The 21,063-nt window shown below is 44.1% G+C and overlaps 1 long non-coding RNA gene across 1 annotated transcript in view; it reads left to right on the top strand.

The window, feature by feature from the left end:
• The window catches only part of LOC136611524 (uncharacterized), a 123,163-nt gene extending 102,314 nt beyond the window's left edge, over positions 1–20,849 (top strand). Inside the window, exons 2-3 of the long non-coding RNA XR_010790286.1 lie at positions 16,254–16,356; positions 20,397–20,849. This is a non-coding gene — a long non-coding RNA (uncharacterized lncRNA). The remainder of the gene's footprint in view (positions 1–16,253; positions 16,357–20,396) is intronic.
• Positions 20,850–21,063: the final 214 nt, after the last annotated feature.

Raw genomic sequence — 21,063 nt, 5'->3', positions numbered from 1 at the left:
ATGGGGTCAACGGTAGCAGCCTAAGCCCCACTGAACGAGGCCTCACCCACTACACTACAGAAATATAAAGGTCAAAATGACCTGTTTGGCTCTCTAGTGATAAACACTTCCAAGCAAACACACAAGAAACTTCCTATGACAACCCCGAAAAGTTTTCCCCTTAAAGAAGACGACAAAATACCCAAAACAATGCTATCCAAAAAATGCGGAGCGGGCCGCATAAACTGGCATAAAATAGGACAGATTGAGCAATATAGTCATATCAGCTAGGCATAGTTTAGCAACTCCATATGGACCATGAACAGGAGACCAGAAGCAGAAAGGTACCCATTACAGGGGCTGCTAAGGCATTGCATCACGCAAACCATCAGTGAACAGCCGACTGTGAATTTCTGACACATACCTTACGGTAACCAGAAGTCAGTGCTCTGCACAAATGTAGCTCCACATGTTGGAGCCCTGAAAGATCAGCTCCTGGCGGACATTATTGAGTAGCAAATCAAAGGAGGCCGACATAAGGCGTGTGAATGCAAGGAACTTCTCTGGGTACTTACACAGGTCCGCTTATAGCCAGGAAATGCCCTTTCATCGGATGCTGCTCCAAAATCGGGTGTACCCACATTCGTGTGGACATTCATGGAGCATCATAGAGGGCACTACGGCGCTCCACAAATTGCCTTGAATAAGCGAGTTCAAAAGAAGAAGGGAAGATTGGGAAGACATGATCAGCAAATGAATTTGGTGTCACGAAATATAGCAGACTCCTCACTGCTCTTCTACCAAGAATAGAAAAGGAGAGAAGCTCAGGTGAGCTATTGTAAAGAAGATACGAGGGAGCTGAGCTGCGATTTTAATTTTTAACTACACCATGATCCACTATCTTCTGCATCCAAATCGCACATGAAAAATGCATTTGCTTGTGATGGGAGGTGCAATTTTTTGCCAGAAAAATCGCTTTAACGATGCAATAAAGTCACATGTACAAAGCTGCGATATCGCAGCAAATTTCTCACGGCAATATTGCCTTTGTGAAGCCAGCATAAACACAGACAGTGTTTAAAAAATAGATGGCCATGACAGCACTGGGGCCCTTCACAAGGCCCCGAGCTGCCCTGCTTTACAAAAGGCTGCCTGTGATATTTTCAACCCCTTAGTGACCACCCTATTTCTTTTTTACATCCTATCTTTGTGGGCTTTAATCCTGAGGGCTGTAAAAACACGATCGCCCTGAGGATTAAAGCCACAGGGGCCATGGGTGTGACAGCTCCATGCTGTTGGCTGCCGGAGGTAGCCGAGAGGCTGGAGATGTCATCGGGGATTGCGGTGACCGGTCCCCGGGCCCGTTATTGCCATTATGCAATGGATAACAGTGATCACAGAAAACTTTAAAAAGCTCAAATTAAGGTAAAGTCTCAGCATCCCTCATGTATTGGATCCATGAGGGGAGCTGAAAGTACTCAACCCAATCCTCTGTGAGGTCTCTCAACATTCTGGTCCCTCCAGGACCTGATGCAACCTTCTGCGCATGCGTGCCAGACAAAAAAAGTCATACACTTTTGCAGATGACCAGGAGCCCAGAAACACCATACGCCTGGAACTGCTGTAAGTGGTTCCCGGTCACATGATCGCCATTATCCAATAGATAATGGTGATCATGTAAAGCAAAAAAAAGTTTAAAAAGTTTAAGTTTAATTTCTCCTCACGAATCGTATCCATGAGGGGAGATAAAATTCTGTACCTAAGGCTCACGTTTTTTTCTGTGGACCTTACCTCGTATTCTGCGCGTGTTAGCAGAGAGGCAGACGCATGCGCAAAAGCCAAGGATTGCCAAGATTATTTAAAGTTTATGCATACAAACATAAAATTAGGGCCATAACGGGTATGTTTTTGAACACAAGACAAACAGAGGTATTCATTTGGGGTGAAAGTCTTCATTCATGTGTGTGCTGTACAAAAAAAAACTGCTTTTAAAATGACACAATTGCCAAAAAAAAGGAAAATCATAATTGTTTCCTTTTTGCTTTGCTTAGATTCATTCAAAAACTGTGGGGTCGAAATATGCAGCATACCCCAAAATGAATTTGATAAGGGGTCTAGTTTTCAAAAATGGGGTCATTTGTGGGAGTTCGCTATCGTTTTGGCAGCTCAAGGGCTCTACCAATGTCCAATGGGGCCGAAAATGTCTTAAAGCAAAATGCCTGTTCTGAAAGCCTCTGGCTACTCCTTGCAGTTTGGGCCCTGTTATTCATACAGACAAAAGATTGGGACCCTAACAGGTATGTTTCTCAACACAGGAAAAACAGGGGTATGCATATTGGGGTGAAAACCCTAATTTTCATGTGCACTATAGAAAACAATATGCCTTTAAAATTACATATTTGCGGGGGGGGGGGGGGGGGCCTGAAGGGGGTGCTCTAAGATGGCGGCGTAAATCCAGAGCTCCGCTAGAGAACCTTCCTAGAAGTGACTACAAAGCCTTTAGAGAAGTCTCCTCTCCCGAGTCTACACCCGCTGAGCTTCTCCTATCTCCAGGATGTCCCGACGAAGAGCTCCGTGGCCACAGCCGAAGCGGCTAGATGCCTTTTTCACGGCGCCGTCGGCCCGGCGCGCTCCTGCAGTGACAGCTCCAGCCTCTTCCGCCTCAATCACAGAGAGCAGAGGCAAAAGCTCAACACCTCCAGCGGCATCAGATGCATCCCCACCGGAGCGCTCATCACACAGAATGGTGAGTGAGCTCGCAGCCCTTTCAGCACAATATAAAACAGGGGAAAAGAGACACAATATGGCGCCGGCTTCTCCTCTACAGGGGTCACCAGACATCTCCCCTTCAATAAGTCCTCTTAAGCAGCGCCCCAGAACAGAATTCAAGGATATCCCTGAAACCCATGCTTATTCCTTGAAAGATTACATATCTTCTCTACCTTCCTCAACACAACCTGCATCAGAATCTTTCATTAAAGACATGGTGATTTCGCTAAGCGACTCTTTACAGTCTAACTTTAAATCTTTGAACGCATCACTGAACAATCGAAGATTTTGTCGCAAAAATTTCCCACACCGAACACAAATTAGGGGAATTCTCACAATCACATAATGCCCTGATTGATGCGCACTATGAGCTAGCTGACGAAGTAGACCAACTTAAATCAAAACTTGCTAATATGGAGGATAGGAATAGAAGAAATAACATTAAAATTCGCGGGGTGCCTAAATCTATTACAACGGCTGAAATCCCAGAATACATCAATCACCTAATGGTCACCTTGCTACCTGAAGCTACTCCACAAGATTTAATCATAGACAGAGCCCACAGGCTTCCCAAGCCCAGGTTTATCGCCGACGCCATACCAAGGGATATTATCACAAGAATTCACTTTTTTCAAACAAAAGAAGCTTTAATGGTGTCTGCCAGAAAATATATCCAGCTACCAGCCCCATATGAGGATATACGTCTCTTCACAGACCTGTCTAAAGCCACCATGTTAGAGAGGAAAAAATTATTCTCAGTCACTTTAGCTCTACGTCAAGCAAATACCCCATTACTGATGGGGTTTCCCCACAAAAATCTTGATCAGAAAGGACAACTATACCCACGTAATTGTTAAACCAGAAGAAGCTGCACAACTACTCAAAAAGTGGGGTATAAACCTACCATTACCTCAACGCCAACAACCCTCGCCGAAGAAATCACATGATCAAGACCAAGAAATATTCAACAAATGACCGACTTAATAGGAGAAGTCTTCCTACAAGACATCTCTAGGTGGTTCCGGAGAGCTCCTCTCCAGGTGAACTTTTTCGCTCCCTCCCTTCTGTTGCCCAGGCTTAATGCCTGTGTCAATCTAACATTCATCTTTCCCTTTTTCATTATACAATTTAAGGTTATAGTGATCTTACCACATTGTTGTAACAAAAATAATAACAATTTCTAATATTCAAAAATTCTACAAACATTGTATACAAAGTATATTCTAATATGCTTTAGAAGTTTCTTTTTGTCTGTTATTCTTTGAAGTTCACACTTTCGGTCTACTTGGAAACCTCGCAACCTCACATATCTTATTCTTACTATTCTCTTCTCTTAAGACCCCATAATGATGGCTATTAAAATACTCTCTATGAATGTTAATGCTCTCAATTCAACCTTTAAGAGATCTGCACTGTGGAAGGAAGCTATCGCTGTAGGTGCAGATATTATATGTGCACAGGAGACCCATCTCGTGACTTCAGCCTGCTCCAACATTTCACATAAAAAATTTCCCAAAAATTTTTTAGCATGCTCATCTCAAAAATGAGCTGAAACTCTGATAGCATTCAGAGACTCCATACAAGTTGAAATTATCTCCCAAATTTCAGACGTTGAAGGCAGATATCTTATACTGTCGGGCTCACTAAATTCAAAACCTTTCACTCTCGTCAACCTATACACACCCAACAATGCTCCTATACGCTTTTTAAACAAACTTATGAGAAAGATCAGGAGGCATTAGATGGGTACCCTCATTATTTGTGGTGATTTCAACACTGTACCAGACAAAACGCTTGATTTGCCTCTGTCACCATGGATTCACAAAGAAGCTCTTTATGATATCTTTAGGTGCCTAAACGCCTCCGCCAAAGAGTATTCCTTCTATTCAGCAAGATATAAATCCTTCGCACGAATAGACCTTATTTTAGTAAATAAAAAAGCCCTCTCCCTGATCAGAAATGCCCGATTGGGATCAATAACATGGTCCGACCATGCCCCCGCATTAATCTCCATAACGTTTGTCAAATCTTGGAGAAATAATGTGTTTCTCACGAAGCTCCCCAAATACTATAACACAATTACATCTGACCTAAAAAACTATTTAAAAAATAATGCTACCCCAGAGATATCTCCAATTACTATTTGGAATGCTCATAAGGCATTTATTAGAGGAATTCTTATTAAAAACAGTGCCCAGTATAAAAAAGAAAAAAACACCCAACTCAACTATATCCTAGCACAAATAAAACAAACAGAAAGCCAAATGCGTGAGTCTTCTTCTAAAACTCTACATAATCACCTCTTTACTTTAAAACACAAACTCAGAAATAAATTACTAGACAACTATGACAGGGAAATCAAGGTTTAAAAATAAAAAAGATTTCTTCCGCACTCCTACTGTAGATCTTCCTATTTAGACAAATCAGCTGTCATGTCAGACAGTCTTGTACAGGATAAATTTATTCAGGATAAAATAAAGCCGAATTGCATATAAGTGAAACTATCTTGTAGCAGTAATCATGCAACGCGTTTTGGCGTTTTAAAAACGCCCTTTTCAAGCATAACATACATATAAGATTCTTCCTTTAAATAGTGTGTCTTTACCTTATGGAGGTGGAGGTCCCGAGCTTGTAACGTGCGCCGCCATATCGTGTCGCTCTGACGTAATCTCAAGGCGTCTCGTAGCCTGTCACATAGTGCTTTTACGGTGCATGCGTACGTCAAACCTGGACTTACTTTGCGTAGCTGTCTGGGAGATTAAGCAAACAGCGTATCTCTCAGCTAGCGCATGCTCAATGGACTCCGATCTCCGCAAGGAAGAACTCAGTTTCTGATTCCCAGACGTTTCACCTTCTATATAGCACTACATATGCTCTTGTGTTCATCACTTAGATTTGAAACATATAATATATAACTTAATTATTAATACATAATCAAAATGTATTTATCGATGGGACTATGTTACTTTTAAAGATTTTAAAAATAACCTATATGCAGAACAAACTCTAATCACAAATAAACTACAATTTATCAATTAATATATAATATAAAATGTAAGACCCCCAAAAATATTTTTTTTAAACTTAAAAACCACAATAAATATTAATATATAATAATTTTCTAAAAAAATAATACATCATATTTTCTCTAAACCCTCGTTAAGACCAGAAGGAGACAACGTGTTCATTCTAAAAATCTAGAACATTTCTTGTGCTCTGAGCTCGGCAAAAGAAAGTGTACGGATTTATTCTAATGGAGTTATTTTGATGTCTCTTGGATTTTTACTATGTTTCTCTGTGAAATGACGTGAAACGCTGTGTTTAGAGTAACCTGTTGTTATGTTGAATCTATGTTGATTTAGTCTTGAGCTCAGTGTTTTAGTGGTGTGTCCTATGTATTGCAGTCCGCAATTTTTAAACCTTGGTTCCTTTACCCTTTGGAGTTCTCTCCTTCTGGGGCATTTTTTCTTCCTGCTGCTCTCCTTCATCCCGAAGGATATCTGGGGATCTCATTAATACTACAAGCGAACTCGGACCACAGGTGCAGGCAGGGTGTCCCTGTACTTTCACGGGAACCCCGCTATGCACCAGGTGAGTTAATACATTGCAAAAATACAATATGGTGGCGCGGATCGTTGTTCCAGAGTTATGACAGGGAAATGAGATCCTCAAAATCAACCTTCTACTATCTAACAACAAACCATCACGAATGATGGCTAAACTAGTGAAAAAGAAAATACAAAGAGCGTCAATTCCCTATGTCATAGACCCCTATAACTAGGACACTTTTTCATCCTGAACAAATCACGGAAACCTTCCGCCAATACTACAACAAACTCTACAACTTAAAAGACGATATAAAAACGCCCCAACCTTCACCTCAAATAATAGAAAATTTCCTGAAAGAATGAAACTTCCGTCCCTATCAAAAACCCAGCTTGACTTCCTTAATACTCCAATATCACCCAAAGAAATCGTAGACACTATTAAAACTTTAAAACCCCACAAAGCCCCAGGACCAGATGGATTTTCAAATGACTATTATAAACTCTTCTCCGCCGATGTAGCTTCACATATGTCCTTGGCCTTTAATCAAGGCATTGAACAAAGCTTCTTTCCCCCAGAGATGCTAGAGGCCACAATCATAACAATTCCGAAGCCAGGTAAGGACCCCATTTCACCATCAATCTTCAGGTCCATTTCTCTTTTAAATTGCAGCATAAAAATATATGCAAAAATCATAGCTCTTAGACTTCTAAAGATCTTACCCGAAATCGTTCACTCAGATCAGGTGGGCTTCACAAAAGGGAGACAAGCCTCAGATGGGACAAGAAGAATTCTAAATCTCATACACAAAACTGAATATACACATTCCCCATCAATTCTAGTTGCCCTTGATGCCGAAAAAGCTTTTGATCGTCTGCACTGGAAATTTGCCCTCTCTACCCTAAATAAATTCGGTTTCTGCGGTAATATTTTTAAAGCAATACATGCATTATATATATCCCCATTAGCAAAAGTCTTAGTCGAGGGTTCACTATCTAAACCCTTTTCCATAACCAACGGCACTCTCCAAGGTTGTTCTTTATCTCACCTATTATTTACACTGGTCATGAAACCCCTGGCTGAACATATCAGGAACAATCCAGATATACATGGTATAAACGCTGGACTGCGGCATCATAAAATCAGCCTATTCGCCGATGATATCTTAATTACACTTACAAATTCAATTGGTTCCCTCAGAACAACCTACCACATTCTGTCCAGATTTGCTGAATCGTCTTTCTACAAATTAACCCATTAAGGACCAGCCACTGTATATATACGGCGGCTGGTCCTGGGCTTAGAGGACCACCGATAGTAAAAATACGGCGGTGCTCTAAGCCTCCTGCCTCTGCAATCAGGTACGGGTTATCAGCTGTTAGTGACAGCTGATAACCCGGTGCAGAAGGCAGGAGGGGTATTTAACCCTTCCTGCCTTCTGCTTCCCCGATATACAGTGCTCAATGAGCACTGTATGGAGAAAGTGAAAGTAACATTTACTTTCAGTACGGGAGCCTCGGGGGGTCATGTGACCTCAAGGGATTCCCTGCTATGCAGAGCTGGAGGGTCAGACTTAGACCCTGGCAGCTCTGCAGGTGACTAATGTCACCACAGGGGTTGCTTTCCCCTATAATTAGGGCTTCTATGGACGCCCCAGCTATAGTGGAAAGTGTCAAATAAAGTTAAAAAAAAAAAAAAGTGAATGTCCCCCAGAGGTCTTATATGATGTCATGGGGGACATAGATAGTAAAAAACACAATTACATAAATAAGTAAAACAAAACAACAGAATAAAACAACAATACGTACAAAAGAAAGAGAATAACACAAAGCAGACGCCAACAAAAACCGTCGCCGTATGCGCCCTGTAAACCAAAACCATACATACTATATATCAAAATGTCTGAAATAAATAGAGGACCTCATCCCCATACTTTATTTTATTGTAAATATAAAAATAATTTTAAAAAAACTATAAATGTTAAAAAAATCTTTTTTTTTTTTTAGCATTTTACCCCCAATAAAACTGAAAACTGAAAAAAAAGTTAGTGAAAAAGATATTAAAAAAATAGCTCTATATGTCACGGGAAAAAAAACGCAGCAAAAAAAAAATTTTGGTAGCTAAAGGAAAAAAATGGAGCAGTAAAACCGCCACATGGGTAAAATCCCTAAAAACTGTCTGGTCCTTAAGGTACAAAACAACCTGGTCCTTAAGGGGTTAAAAATAACCAAATCACAAATTCTAGGCCTCTACATTCCAAAAGAACTTAATCAAGAAATTATAAAAGAATTCCCATTTCAATGGCAAAACAAAAATATTCCATATTTGGGAATAAACCTATGCTTCCCTTCCTCCGATCTAATATCAGTCAATTTCCCCCCACTCCTCACCGAGATTTAAAAAGAACTAGACTCTTTCAACCTCCGCTCTACCTCATGGGTAGGCTGAGTGATTTTATATAAAATGATAATACTACCAAAAATTCTCCACTTCTTTCGAACCCTCCCTATAAAAATCCCTAAGCTAACTATTACGGGATTCCAAAGACAACTATCTAACTACATTTGGCAAAACAAAAAACCTAGAATAGCGTTATCTATTCTTTCACTAAGTAGACCCCAAGGTGGTTTAGGCCTCCCAAATCTGGAATCCTACCGTAAATCAACCATATTAAGCCAATTGCTTTCCTGTACACGAGGAAACTCAAACTTGAGCTGGCCCTCAATCGAATTAGAATTTAACAAACAAAAACCTCTCAAACTCCTTCTGTACGCCTCGGCCATAGCTGCACATTCCACCGCACTTTCAAAGTGTTTAAAGGTCCCTAAACTCTCTCCACCTATGAGTGCTACAATGGAGGCTTGGAGCGATTTAATCCAATCTGCTGAAAAAAGCACACTTCAACCGCTATATATATACCGATAAAAACTTTAGAGTACTTTATACCTGATCTCCAACTGAATTCCTGGTCAGACAAAGGGATTAGATAAATTTCAGACACTTGCGCCTCACAACGTCCCATTCCCTTCCATTCTCTAATGCTTAAATACCACTTAACTAACACCGACCTATATAAACACATGCAAATATGCTCTCTTCTATGCGTACAAAATTTTCAACATATCAAGATTCCAAAATTAGCCCATACCATACTCAACAACACACATATCAAAATGTCCACCAGATCTTTCTATGATAGTTTCACGGGCCTGTTAAGACCCTCGAAAAATGCCACTTGCTAAATTGGGAAAGAGATATAGGCCAAGATATAACAATAGACCAATGGCTTAAGGCGTTTAGTTGGGCTAGGCAAGCTTCCCAGGGAGCAAATCTGACTGAAACCCACCTAAAAACATTGACACGTTGGTATCTCACACCAACTCTGTTAAATAAAGGAGGTCTATCTACGAGCGATCAATGCTGGAGAAATTGTGGCGGCCGTGGATCCTTGATGCACATATTCTGGTCATGCCCAATTTTATCTTCTGGAAAGAAGTCTATAGCCTCATCTACAAACTTTCGGGGGTCCATCTCCCATTTAACCCAAAAACTGCCATATTACTGCTAGATCCTGGCAAGATTCAATTCCCAATGAAAAAACTAATAGGACATATCCTACTCGGCTAATTTCTTAATTGCTAAAAAGTGAAAATCAGAAACAATACCCAATAACCTAGAGCTTTCTCACCTGATCTCGTAACATGGCATGTTCGAAAAGATAATAGCCCTACGGAACAACACAATCTCTAGGTATAATGAGATGTGGAATCCATGGTTGCCTCTTTTTTCCCCTCTGGGGACTCTCCAAGTAGACATAAATACAGTTGTAAGAGTAAAATATCTTATCTTTTGCTCTTGATGTTCTCTTCCCCACCCCCCAGACTACCCCTTCCCCACCTGTCCCCCCCCCCCCCTCCATTCCTTCACCCTTCCTCACTAGAGATGAGTGAACGTACTTGGATAAGCACTACTCGTCCGAGTAATGTGCTTTATCCGAGTATCTCGCCGCTCGTCCTGAAAGATTCGGGGCACTCCGCTGCTGACAGGTGAGTCGCAGCGGGGAGCAGGGGAGAGCGGGCGGGAGAGAAGGAGAGAAAGATCTCCCCTCCGTTCCTCCCCGCTCTCCCCTGCAGCTCCCCGCTCCGCAGCGCGTCCTGAATCTTTCAGGACGAGCGGGGAGGTACTCGGATAAAGCACATTACTCGGACGAGTAGTGCTTATCCGAGTACGTTCGCTCATCTCTATTCCTTACCCATCCTCGCCCCGCCCCCCCCCCCCCTCCCTCGACCTCGTTTCGATCTCGGTTCAGTAATCAGTCTTTCTTACTTTCATTTATTTTTTATTCGTTTTTCTTTTTTTTGACAAAATAAACATGGTCTGTTAACTGTCAAAAACTATATGCCTTCAGGAATTGTACAATATTAATATTTATTCAAGATAGAAATGTACTGTTTGAAGCATATATTTCACTGCTGCACTTTCTATTATCTGTATGACCAATAAAACATTGATTAAAAAAAAAATTACATATTTGCAAAAATATCAAATTTAATTTTCTCCTCTAAATGGCATTAATTTATGAAAAAAAAACTGTGGGGTCAAAATACTTATGACACCCCTCAGTGACTATATTAAGGGGTGTAGTTTTTAAAATAGGGTCATTTGTGGTAGTATCTATCATTCTTACACCTATGAGCCTTTGTAATCTTGGCTTGGTGTAAGAAAACAAAATGTTCCTCAAAATGTTGATAATTAAAGGGGTTGTCCCGCGCCGAAACGGGTTTTTTTTTTTTTTAAACCCCCCCCCCCCCCCCCCCCGTTCGGCGCGAGACAATCCCGATGCAGGGGTTAAAAAAACCACCCGCACAGCGCTTACCTGAATCCCGGCGGTCCGGCGTCTTCATACTCACCTGCTGAAGATGGCCGCCGGGATCCTCTGTCTCCATGGACCGCAGGGCTTCTGTGCGGTCCATTGCCGATTCCAGCCTCCTGATTGGCTGGAATCGGCACGTGACGGGGCGGAGCTACACGGAGCTACACGGAGCCCCATTCAGAAAAGAAGAAGACCCGGACTGCGCAAGCGCGGCTAATTTGGCCATCGGAGGGCGAAAATTAGTCGGCACCATGGAGACGAGGACGCTAGCAACGGAGCAGGTAAGTATAAAACTTTTTATAACTTCTGTATGGCTCATAATTAATGCACAATGTACATTACAAAGTGCATTATTATGGCCATACAGAAGTGTATAGACCCACTTGCTGCCTCGGGACAACCCCTTTAATGTTAAATTTGTACATCTCCTAAATGGTTATTAAAAAAAAATTCAAATGTGCATCCAGAATAAAGTAGACAAATAAAAAAAAATATAAAAAATGTATATACAGTGTTTGCACATATTTGAGATATTGCAGTTATAAATGTGAAAAAAAAATTTTTTTTCAAAATGTTCCCAATTTTGGCACTTTTAATAAATATACACAAATTATATCGCTATATTTTGACCACCTAAATGAAGTACAACATGTGGCGAAAAAATAATGTCATAATCATTTGGATATGCAAAACCTTTAGGGCTTAGGCACATGGGCATTTTTTCGCGCAATTTTTTTGTGCGCAAAACTGATAAGCACAAAAATCATGTTACCGAAGCCAGCGTCACAGCTGAAAAAAATGCTGCTAGCAGCATTTATCAGCCCAAAGAACTCGGTCACACGATCGTTTTACGCTCAAAAAGAGCGCTGCCCGCTATCCTGTGCCACAGCTATGGCAGAGGAGAACGATGTTCTCCCATTGAATTCAATGGAGCCGGCAATACAGCCGGCTCCATTGAAAGCAATGGGCTGCCGGCAAGCGCTGTAGTAATTTTCGGGGAAGGGCTTCAACTATAAGCCCTTCCCAGAAAACCATCCAAAAATGTGTAAAAAATCGCAGTGACCAATCAGAGGCAGTTCTCAGCTGTTATTCAGTAGCTGAGAGCTGCCTCTGATTGATCACCGTGCTCAGCCAATCAGAGGCAGCACTCACTCACCCATTCATGAATTCATGAATGGGTGAGTGAATGCTGCCTCTGATTGGCTGAAGGCTGGGACCAATCAGAGGCAGCCCATTCTGCGCCAGGATTAATTGAATCCAGACGTCAGTTGCCTTCGTTGCCCAACTTATATTCTTTATGCCTGAAATGCAACGTTGAAAATCCTCAGCATAGCGCCACCATGCCGAACCGCCATGTAGCTTGTAAGCGCTATGAATAGTGTTTATGTACACAAACAGCTCCGGACCCTTCTGCGGGTGCTGTTGGCACACCACGTGTGCTAATGTCAAAAACGCCTGTAACCAGTTGCTAAAAGTTTTAACTATTTTAGGTTTTTTATCCACACCCCGTTCTGAGAAGCGTTCCTTGTCCACTGAAACATGCTCCACTGATAACAAAGACCAAATATCCACGTACCATCCGTTCCTTATTTTCTCAACCATATAATCCGCCAGGCCCACTCCGAAAGGGGCGACTCCGCAAAGCAAAGAATCCGCAAACCTTAAACCATCATTACCAGGCTCCTCGCCCCTCCCGCTCGCCCCTGTAGGCAAGCTACCGGGTACGTGAGCAAAAACACCGACCTCAGGCGAGCCCCGACACCCTGGATGAGCATAGGACACTGGTAGTCCTTTTTCTTGATCAAACTGATTCACCAGCGCCTTGAGTGCTACCATAAAATCATTAACCCCACCGGACGATGAATCGCTCCACACTTTACCAAAAGAGGACTCACCCGCTCTGTTGACCTCCGGCCCAGCCAAGGAAAAAACGGGGCCAGGTGGTACCGCTTGATGAAAACTGTGACTCTGGACCGCGTGTCGTTCCGGGGCCCTAGTATGGGCGACACCACGGCGCCTTGGGTTCCTGCGCTCGAACCCCCGAAGGCCACGACTGCCTCTCTTTGCCTGATGCTACGGGCGACTCGCCTATCGTCTGCGGAAGAAGCCAGTGACAAAAATAAAGTAGACCACGAAGCCCAGGCCTCCGCCACCCGGCTGCTACGCTTCGCACCACCTTTGACCACCCTCGTGACCCTGATAAAGGGGGCCTCCTACTGCCAACACTTTCTTCCTTCGACGCCGGCGACGACGAGCTTGCCTGTTCACCAGTGCTCCCACCCAGCCTGGCACCTAGCGCGCCGCCAGATAGCCCGCGCTCCCCGCGAGCCTGAGCCTTATTGCTACCTGCCCCATAAACCCCCTTGCCAGAAAGCAACGCGCGACTTGCTGCTGCGCCCTCCCTTCCACCCCCCCACCCTGCGCTCTGCTCACCCTACTGCCTAATGGGCGCTCCCTGTCCTGCCTCCTGGCGGCCGCAGCAGCCAGGGTAACATTGTCCCCTGGTAAAAGGCTTGACGCCATATGTGGGCCTGATGCTGCGCTACTGACGCTTCCCGCGCTGTCCCCCTGCCCCCCTTCCTGCCGATTCTGCCGCTAGCCGCTGCTCCAACCCCTTTGCGTGCTCCCCTTCTTGCCCTTTTGATACCGTGGCCCCTTTCCTCCTCGCTGCCATCTTCTGGGCTGATTGGCCGATTGACTCGCTCCCGTAGCCCCCGCTGCTTTCCAAGTTTAAAACCGGCCCGGTGCCGGAACTACTTCCAGCTCGCGGATCCTTCCACCCGCCGAAGGTGTCGCTTGGGGCCCACCGCGACTCTCCTGCTCTTGCTCTGCCACGGGAATTCCCCCCCCCCCCTGCGCGCGCTGGACTTACCCATCCGGGACGCTGTCCCTCCGGTTTCGGTTAGTGGAAGTCCCGCTGCTGTGTCCTCTTCTGCGCCGCTCCCGAGCGCGCCTAGGCTGGTACCTTCGGCCCTACTCTACCGCACCACTCCACTTCTGCTCGCTCTCGCCGCTTTCGGACTGCCGTTTCTTCGCAGGGCTCCATGCTGCTGGACATCTCTGGTGGGTCCCCTTCTGTCCCACCTTCCACTGCCGATGAGGATCCAAATTCCGCGGCCATCTGCATTAGCCCCTGGGGGCCCTGACTGGCCGCTATCTCCTTGATTTGGCGAATTAGCTGCTCCATTTCCCTTCTTTGTGCACGTGTGTCCCAGGACATCTTCACTCTTCTTTTCCTGCTCGTGGGCTGAAACTCCCCCCCTTCCTCTCTCTCCTTCCTCTCTCTCCTTCCTATCACTAAAACCCCTCCTACCTCCCTGGTTGCTTCCCCCACCTCTTAACCCTTTCCTACCTCCCCGCCCCCCAGTCTCTAGCACCTTCTCTATCTGCTCTGTTGCTTCCTAATTCAATGGGAGAACATCGTTCTTCTCTGCCACAGCTGTTACACCTATAAAAACCTTTAATTTAGCATGAGTTAATTAAGCCAGACACCTATACTTGGAGCTTTGGCTTCTGAGGCTTTCTCTGTGAGAATCCATCGCATTTATATAACAAAGTGGATAAAAAGCACATATCGGGGCAGTGGAGAACAAGCCTGCTCTTTGGGACATGCTCTGCAGTTCCTATAAAAACCGCAGACAGAAGGCACAGTTGCGAGAGGAGGTGTGCCGAATGGCATACAGGGGGCACTGGTAAACTTTCAGTCCCACTGCACAGCGTGCAAATTGGTGTGTTTTTTGGGGATAAGCTGTTTTGCCATGTTCACACTACATTTGTGCTGATGCAATATAATTAGATCCACAAATCACCTCTTTGTTTGCAAAAGTGTTTTCAATGTTGTCTGTGTGGCTGTATTTGGCTCTCCTGGTACGTGCACTCGGATGGTCCTGTATGCAAGTAGTTGGCTCAAAGTACCAGCCACTGTCCCCCTCTCCACGGGCCTTAGGGACAGCTGGGAGGCAGTGTGGCCTCCCGCCCAGGGCAGGGCAAGCAGTACAACAATAGCAACCAGGATCGCCCAGGCGTCGCCTTTAAGTTTATAATTACAAATGCTGGCCAATCAGCTTTTTCTTTGTATAATATTATCATTTTGAATCATGTAGGCAACGGCCAGTGATCTTTGTTATGGCTTAACCAATCTCTTATATTGATTGCAAAGGCACTGTAGCTACATTGAGGGTTACCAACTGTGTGTATTGAGCAGCGTGCAAGCACTTGTCTTCCCCACATGGTGTATTATTTTAACAAGGGTGTGGTGACCGTGGTTTAGAACTGCTGGCATTATCTGCATGAACCTTTTTTAACTTCACAGAAAAAAAAATGCGTCTGCAAAAAAGATCACTTGTCCGTCTGCACATGCGCCACAAGCGGTCTTTGCCTTTGGCTGAGTAATGAAGAGAGAGTGTGAGCCAAATACAAGAGGAGGAATCAACTGTGCGTCTCGCATCATATGTGCATGCTGAACCTGCTCACTGACGTGCGTCCCCTGAATGCATGTTAAGCTGAAAAGTGAAACCAAATCACAATTTTGGATTTAAAAAATTACCAAAAAACAATATGCCTGGCTGCACATCACCTCTGGTATGGCGGGAAATATGGCCGCTAGTCCAGATGATGGACCAGCTAGACTATGATGTCAAGCATGGGCCATGCCTACACCCCAACAGCCACAAACAAAGGATCCTCCAAAAGATCACTCGGGTAATGGCATGAAAGTACAGGACTGTGCAGAGCAACTGCAAAAGAGGTGGAGCGATCTCAAATTAAAGGACCCGACTCTCTTACACAAGATCCAGCGGGAGAATCGTTGTTCTGCAGATCACCCACATTAGTCATGTAGCTTGTGCTGGCCTTGTGAGGAACCACAGTGTTAAAAATTAGGATATCCTAGTTTTTTTGACAGCGTGAGTTACATTTTAAAAAAAAAAGCTTTATGAATTGTGATTTAAAAAAAAAAAAATGCCCTTCTGCTAATCTGGGTCCCTAGATGTGACTGTTATTTCAGCAAGCCTTAAACCTGTTATTACCAGCAGAAAACTCTCTAGCGAATATTGACAATTGCCTTTTGTTCTTTATGTTCCTACAGAAGAGGCATGCCGTCACAGGGCTGAACCAAGGCCGGCCCCTCCGGTTGAAGGGTGCATGGCAGGCTACACCTCCACGACAAAACTGTATGGAGGAGCTTCCCGGTATGTTTTAAAGTTCCCACAAAATGTTGCCTGTTCTTGTTTGATGTATTAGGAATTCTTTCTAAAACTCTGGCCTTGTCTCCTCTGCAGCAGAAGAGCCCCCGACAATATTCTTGTCAGAGCTGGAGGCTTTCCCTGTGGGTGTGGCTCCTTTGAGGTCCCCCCAGCCTGTGGTGGAGGTGGAAGCACCCCTTTTTTAACCATTCCACCCTGTGACCATGGCCCTAAAAATTGCCCATGTGGAAAGAGTGTGCAAAGCTGGAAACACTCCTGTAGTATATCCACCAGAGGATGAACGAATGATGTAGACACCTGGTCATTTGCAGATTGTGCCACCCTTGAGATCTGCCGATTGGCCTATAGGATAGTTCCAAACCATCAGAGAAGTGTAGAAGGAATGGCTTGTCAACTTGCAGGGCTAGAGCTAGGGTCACCTGCCTTTTATAATCTTGTAAGCTTGCCCTGAAGCTATTGGTTTCCCCAAGCAGTCCTTCCAGGACGCCAAATGCTTGCCATATTTTACATCTAGGTATAGGAAACTGTCCATATTTAAATGGTACTTTCTTTTCTACCTCAAATAAATACAACATTACCTTGACATAGTGTTCTAAGACAAGGCAATTAGCCTCAAAATGCGCAACCAAGAATGTCAAGGGATTCATTATCCTGGGTGTGTCACACCACCAAAGCTACTTGTGTTCTTAATGCACCAAACTTGCCAAGCTTTAGCTAATGCCTTTGGGTGGACTGGACTGGGAAATATGTGCGCATGAAAGGGTGGCCTGGTACTTTCAGGAAATCCATCAATTCCATCTGTATATCTCTGCCCTGCAGAGTGGCCTTGATGGCATAACTTCACGATGACAGAAGAGAAGTCGCTCCACCCAGGTCCCCAGGTTCACACAATTGACACCATCGTCCATGGATCTTTCCATGCATTCATGACTTGTGGCGGTTGAGGTGTAGATAGGGCCCTGCCTTGCCATCATTTCCAGCTGGTTCTTTCTCTGCACTTAGTAGCTGTGTTTCCTTCCGAGGTTGTAACATTATTTATTTTGTTTACATATGTTTTAAAAATATTTAAGATTTTATCTGAAAAAAATCCCCAAAACTAAATTTTTATACATTTTTTAAATTAATTTAACTCTGTACATTAGGCACAACACAATATGTTTGGGCAAGGGAAGGCTGTTAGCGTTGATTGGCAAAAGAGTATGGCAATACAAACTGGGTTTAGTTACACAGTTGTATGGGAAAACAATTTCACAAGATAACAACTATTGCAACACCAAACAGCTTTGCACCACCTTGTTAGTCACTAGCCTTTGAGAGGTGTCTGACAAAATTTTGATCAAGCCTAGCTATGTCTCAACCCAATCAGCCACCTCACACATATATGCCCTTGTTAAATCTGTAGGCCGGCTAACATGGCTTGAGAGGAGAGCTGTCTGGTTCTGGAATATGAGCTACTGCTGCTCATGCATTTATCAACATAACTTTCTGCCTTTTATTCGATGTCACAACTTCTACACATTGGAACTTTGGGAAAATAAGCTACACCCATATACCATGTAAGCTAACTTTATTGTGGGTGCATGTATAGAGCAGCACTCCAATTTTTGCACTGGCCAACAATGCACACAACAAATGAAAGAGGGCCCCAAAACACACATAGATGGGATGACCCAGAGGCCAGCCACTTTGCAGATCATCCATGTGAGAGGCACATAAATGAGCTATTTGTTTACTTCATTGGTCACCTTCTGCTCCTGTGGACAAAACTTTAAAAAGTTCCAATGACGTTGCACAGTTCTGTAATCGAGTGGGAAGTGGCCAATTTAGTACAAGGTTGCAACCCGTATCAAGGATCCTTGTTGTTTTGCGAATACCTAACTTTAAACAGGTGCCATTAAGTAGATAACTAAGAAAAAAAAGGGCACAGCCAGCTTAAAAAAACAACAACAAAAAACATACTATCTGGAAAGACCAGCTTATCTGCCTCCATGCACATGGTCCAACTGCCTCAGAACCGCTCCCTGAGGCGTCAGGAAGTAGTCCACAGAGATATTCCTGACTTGGAGAGCAGAACCTGCTAGCCTACCATACAGTACAGGCTCCTCCCCAGCTTACTGTAGGTAGTTCGCTTAGCCTCCACCGCATTCCAAACAGCATTTTTCTGCCAACAAAAATTATGGAGAACCACGCAGGTGCAAACTACTGCACATATGTTGTCCAGTGCCAGCTGAATATTACTTAGGAAAACTCTCCATCTGCTGGCAAGTATCCCAAATGCACACTCCACATAATATTGGACACAAGTGAGGCAGTAATTAAGCACCTGCCTCCTGCTACGTATGCCCTTGCAAGAAAAGGGATGCATAACATGAGTAGCTAGGTCAAATCTCTCATCCTCCACAAGGGCAAATGTGGCATCTGGCCCTGATAAACCAGGAAGGTTCCGGAGGACCGACACAGAGAGCTGCTTAGCCATCAGCTGCCGACCCATTCTGGAAGCCCTGAAAGTGCGAGCACTGCTAGTGCTCCCAAAGGCCCCAATATCAACCAGCAGAAATTGATAGCTAAGGTGGCTTCACACACACTTCTATTTAAACCAATGCATTCCCTATGGTGTGTGCACATGTCCGTCTTGTACAGGTAAGTGCCTGTAAAGATAGGACATGCGTGCACCACGGGAAATGCAGGCATTGTCTTCAATGGAGCCGCGGCTGCTGCCAGCGGCTCCATTGAAGACAATGGTCTGTCGGCACCCCTGAATAGTTTTTCTGGGAAGAGCTTTACATATAAGCTCTTTCCTGAAAAACAATAATTTTAGTGTAAAAAAAATAAAACTTACCTGTCCACCGCTGCCATGTCCCCGCTGGGATGAAGAACACATCTGCTGCATGCGGCAGATGTTTCCCTCATCCCCATGAGAAAAAAGAATTCCCTGCTGCACCTGCCACATCTGTGACAGATGTAGCAAAGGAATTCGTCATCCCTGTGGGGAATAAAGAATTCCTTACCACAGCTGTCACAGATGACAGCTACAGTAGGGGATCCAGCTGCCAGCATTCTGTAATTCTTTTTCAGGGAAGGGCTTTAAATATAAGCTCTTCCCTGAAAAAACAAGAAAAAATGGTGTATTAAAATAAAATAAAAAAAAAAACAAACTCACCTTTCTTCAGCTGCCGGGGCTCAGCCACATCCAGCCAGCTGTTCTCCCTGCACTGCTCTCAGTGGTATTCAGCAGGCGGGGATTTAAATTTCCCACATACTTAATGGGCTTCCGCTGATTGGCTGAGCACTGTGACCAATCAGAGGCAGCTCTCAGTTGTCATTCAATAAGTGGCTGGACGCGGCTGAGCCCTGGCAGCTGAAGAAAGATGAGTATTCTTTTTTTTTATTTTAATAACCATTTGCTCTTGTTTTTCAGAGAATGGCTTATATTCAAAGCCCACCCCTGAAAAAGAATTACGGGATGCCGGCAGCTGGATCCCCTTCTGCAGCTGTCATCTGTGACTGCTATGGAAAGGAACTCTTTATTCCCCGGATGAGTGAAGAATTCCTTTCCTGCATCTGTCCCAGATATGGCAGGTGCAGTAGGGAATTCTTTTTCCTCGCGGGGATGAAGGAATCATCTGCCACATGCGGCAGATGTGTTCTTCATCCCCGCGGGGACATGGCATCGGCGGACAAGTACGTTTTTTTTTTAACACTAAAATTATTGTTTTTCAGGAAAGGGCTTATATGTAAAGCGCTTCCCTGAAAAACAATTCAGGAGTGTCGGCAGACCATTGACTTCAATGGAGATGCCGGCAACAGCCACGGCTCCATTAAAGGCAATACACGGACATTCATACTCGTGTGTTTTTGCATGTACATAGGCGCTCACCTATGTGCGCACCCATGTAACATGCTCATGTGAAGCCACCCTTACTATCAACTACTGCCAACAGCAACACCGAAAAGAACTGTTTATAGTTAAAATATCGAAACCCTGAGTTTGGTGGCTTTCTGACGCAAATATGTTTCCCATCCAGTGCCCCGATGCAGTTTGGAAACTGTGCAGCATCCAGAAATCCTCCAGTGAAGTCCATCCAATCTTGAAAAGAGGGCGGAGCCATCACAAAAGGCACCAGACACTACCAAATGACATCACAGGTCTCCCTGACAATTCCACAGATGGTAGAGCTGCCAAGCCAGAAATCCAAATGTGTTGAAGCAAAAGAATTCCCAGTGTCCAGGAACCTGGTGGAAGAAGAGAAAGATCAGAGATATTGCAAAGAACCCTTGCAGCTTTAACTGACACAGACATCGGTAAAAACCACAACCACAAAATAAAGAAAAAAATTTTAAAAAATGGCCTCACAGTAACTTACCATACGCCACCAACAGTGTGGTTGGTTAAGAGCAAAAGCCAACTACAATAGCCGCATGTTGACACTATGTGTTTTGTCCAACATTCTGCATAAACATTTTATTTTTTCCATTCACACAGGCTCAGTTTGTGGTCAGTAGAAACGGCTCCAAAAAGGGCATTTGCAATACTTTGTGTGTTTTTGGCAACAATTGATCACAAACATTGCACAAAGCCACATGGTTTGACCAATGCAGGTTTGGGTGCGGCCTTAAGTGCAAACAAAGCCACACATGTCAATTCAGCCTTTATCCTCCATTGACACAGGCTCAGTTTGTGGGTAGTAAACC

This window comes from Eleutherodactylus coqui, chromosome 2 (genome assembly GCF_035609145.1).
Source record: "Eleutherodactylus coqui strain aEleCoq1 chromosome 2, aEleCoq1.hap1, whole genome shotgun sequence".
NCBI lineage: Eukaryota > Metazoa > Chordata > Amphibia > Anura > Eleutherodactylidae > Eleutherodactylus > Eleutherodactylus coqui.
Note: the sequence above shows the minus strand (reverse complement) of the source record. Positions and strands in the feature narration are given on the sequence as shown.